At 47.9% G+C, this 3448-nt stretch overlaps 1 protein-coding gene and 1 long non-coding RNA gene across 12 annotated transcripts in view; one reads left to right on the forward strand and one right to left on the reverse strand.

Annotated features, from left to right (window-relative positions):
- Positions 1-317: 317 nt before the first annotated feature.
- Positions 318-3428, reverse strand: LOC108314902. The gene is made up of 3 exons (XR_001829720.2): positions 2949-3428; positions 1755-1887; positions 318-1224 (listed from the first exon to the last, which is right to left on the reverse strand). It is a non-coding gene; the product is annotated as an uncharacterized LOC108314902 (long non-coding RNA).
- FGGY (FGGY carbohydrate kinase domain containing) overlaps positions 2644-3448 on the forward strand; it is a 432024-nt gene continuing 431219 nt past the window's right edge. For 5 of the 11 annotated variants that reach the window (XM_017544014.2, XM_037744071.1, XM_037744075.1 and 2 more), the window contains exon 1: positions 2644-2760. The gene's annotated coding sequence lies outside the window, so the exon portion shown is untranslated. Of the gene's footprint in view, positions 2761-2812; positions 3002-3448 lie in introns of those variants that run through there. The other 6 variants (XM_037744077.1, XM_017544024.2, XM_037744076.1 and 3 more) reach the window with 4 other exon arrangements.

Raw genomic sequence — 3448 nt, forward strand, 5'->3', positions numbered from 1 at the left:
CAGGCATTTTTGTTTTCCTGTGCAAATGTTGCATTTTCCAAGACCACCCTGGCCTGCCACGCCCCTATCCAGGCCACCAACTGGCAGAACGACATGGAGCTTGGCTGTGGCAGTGAGAGGAGAGCTGGGGCCGCTGAGCCCCCGATTCCAGGGGGAAAACCATCTCCCTTTTGTCTCCCCCATTCTGCTGAGAGCTACTTCCACTCAATAAAACCTTACACTCATTCTCCAAGTCCATGTGTGATCGGATTCTTCTGGTACACCAAGGCAAGAACCCCAGGACACAGAAACCCCTCTGTCCTTGTGATAAGGCAGGGGTTTGAGGTGACTAACACAAGCCACCTACAGACAGCTAAACTAAAAGAGCACCCTATAACACATACCCACAGGGGCTTCAGCTGTAAACATTCACCCCTAGATGGAGTGAATGCGGGATTGGAACTCCACAGCCTACCTGGCTGTATGCTCTCCTAGAGGTTTGTGCAGCCAGCCGGGCCCTGAATAAGTGCGTCACACCCCCATTGCGCACGCCAAGTGAGGGAGATAAGGGAACTTTTCCAGTTTCATTAGGAGTTGACAGACTAAGGTTCACGGGCTACACTGTTCATTGCTTGCTTTTATAAGTAAAGTTTTATTGAAACATAGTCATACCTACTCATTTACTATTGTCTGTGGCTGCTTTTACATTACAAAGTTGAGTAGTTGCAACAGATACTGTATTGCTCACAAGTCTAAAAATATTTAATATTTGTCCTTTACAGAAAAAATGTGTCACTCCCTGGAATGAATCAAATGGAAGTAAAAGGAAAAAAAAGAATTCAATCGTTCATAACAGGCAGTGTATCATAACTGAAAAAGATAATGAAAATTGGTTTCAGACAAACTCAGGTCAGAATCTCACCCTGGCTACTTGGCTGGATAACTTTGAACTAATTTTTACTCTTTGGGCCTGTTTTTGCATCACTGTAGAAGGTTGCTGTTTAAGAATTCTATAAGGTAAAGTGTAATATATCTGTTATGATTAGGTTTGACCCCATACAATAGAAAACACAAAAGTGTCTTACACAGGACAGCAGTTTTTTTTCTTTCATGCAGAGGTCTGGAAGGCAGTGTGTATTGATTTGTTCAGTGCCTCTTGCATTAGGAACTCATGCCTCTTTTATCTTGTTGCTTTGCTGTGTGTGGCTTTCATTCCTGAGGTCCTTTCATGGTTCAACACGGATGCTGGAGCAAATAAACAATCAAATACACAAAAGCTTAGAGAAAGAGCCATCCGTAGAGGCCAGGCAGCAAATCTATTTATTCAAGGCTAGCCAAGATGAGATCCCCTGGCCATAGTGCATGAAACCAGAATATTTCACTTATTCCATTCTTGGGATACATTGAAGCAGACCCGGAAGCAATGTCTTCTGTGTATTAAGCATCTAACACTTTACAAAGCATTTTCATACGTCTTACCACATTTGTTTTCCACAATGCTCTGAAAAGGTAAGATGCCTAGATTTTAACATTATTCCTATTGAATACTTGATTCACACAGTTGCTAAGTAACAGATCTTAACGAGTCTACAGCTAGGTCTTCCAATATGTTGCTGGAAATGAAAGGTGAACAATCATGGTGCAGAATAAAGAAAATAAGCCAAATCAGGACCCCTGGTAGAGAGGCAGTGCAAAGACTGGGGCTAATTATGTGGTCTCAGCCTCACCGGGCTGTTCTCCTAACCTGTAAGACCAAGATAAGAGCACTTATTTACTTTTGGGGTTATTGTGAAAATAGCAGACAATCTTAGTGCACCTGGCACTTAGGACCAGTTGAATGAAATCATTACCTTTCACAGGTGTGTCTTTGGAAAATCACATCCCTTTCCTGGACCTCCGTTTCCTTTTCTAGGAAAACAAAATGTTTGGTCTCAGTGACTGCTAAACTGTCTCCCAAATCTCAAGCTCCCTCAGTCTGGGATCCTGCCTTTTATGAAAATAGCTCAGATTGGAATTCTCCCTTTGGTTGCTTCCTAGCTGTGTGTCCCAGTAAAAGTTAAAAATTTTGGATTCCCCGCCCTCTGTAAAATAGGGATTCATAACATGCAGCTTATTAGAAAGGGAAGGCATGAGAGGATTAAATGAGGTCGATGTCCAGTACCCACTAGATTGTAACATTTCTCAAAGGCAAGGACCCATCTGTTTTGTAGATTACAGAATGTCATACGTTGAAGTACGGGGTGTGGCCACGGGATTAGAAAATTTCTGTAAAGATTAAGGAACGAGGCACAAGGTAAGCGTTCAAGAATTTTAACTATGCAATATTCTTATAATTTCTTACACCCGCCTACAACAGTCCTGAGGTTCAGCAAACGGTCTGACACACACACCCAACCGGGGCTGTGGAGAGTCCTCCTGGGTGAGCTCTGCGAGGCCAGTCCTCAGAGCCGGGAACTCGCAGCCTGAGCAGACGTAGCAGAGCCAGTCTTGGGTCCGCGCTCCTCCCGCCCAGCCCTGCCCAGCCCTGCCCAGCGCCGCCCGCGGGTGGCCAGGAGCCAGCGAACGCACCAGCCTCGGGGCGGGCAGCCGCCGGCCAATCCTGGGCCGGGTTCAATGGGCCAATCAGGCCGAGCTTTACAGAGGAGGCGGCGGGGGCGGGGCCGCGCTCGAGGCGGGGCTGCAGCCGCTCCCGGGACCGCCCTGCCCAGACGCCGCGGGGCTCGGCGCGGCTACGTGCAGAAGCCCTCTAGCTAAAACGTAGTGTCAGATTGGACAAGTACTGTAAGTGACCCTCCTCTCAGTCCCACGTGGGCGCCGGGGGCTTTTGCTGGCGCGCAGGCTCTTCGCGCGCAAGTCCAGGAAGAGGCTTCTCCAACCCGGGAGCGCACTGGCCTGGCCCTCTCCTCCCCTTTCCCACCGTCGTTGCCTCCTCCTCCCCTTCCTTCTCCTCCGGCCGCTAGGTCTCTCACCCGCCGGGCCGTTGCTCCCGAGACGTTGTTGAGTTCCCTGAGTCGTCTCCTGGGTGAGGCGTCCGGCCACTCAAGGGAAGGGAAGGAAAGGGTCGGCCTTTACTGCATCCCCAAGGCTGCCCGTTAGGTGTCTGGAACCCGTGCTGCTTCCTCTCCGATCAGTGTCCACTTAACTATATTCAGTTCTCTTTCCTTTCCTTACTCGTGTAGGACATTTCGCCGGCATCTGAGGAGCCTTTTAATTCACGTCTGGCTACCGAAGGCATTTCTAGGCTAATGTTGCTTGTACCTTTAACGCTTCCAGCACTTATGATAGTGTTTGAGGCACAGCTGAGTTTAGATCGGATAATGCTGTTTTGTTACCGTTATCCGCAGTAGGAAAGGCCTAGGGGTATCTTTCCATTTTTATCAGTTTCCTTTTTATTTAAAGATTGAAAAAGTGCAAAATGGTGAATTTCCCTCATCATGGGCTGTTTTCCACTAAAGCACTTCTGTGTCTT

The sequence above is a fragment of the Cebus imitator genome, unplaced genomic scaffold (genome assembly GCF_001604975.1).
Source record: "Cebus imitator isolate Cc_AM_T3 unplaced genomic scaffold, Cebus_imitator-1.0 Scaffold163, whole genome shotgun sequence".
NCBI lineage: Eukaryota > Metazoa > Chordata > Mammalia > Primates > Cebidae > Cebus > Cebus imitator.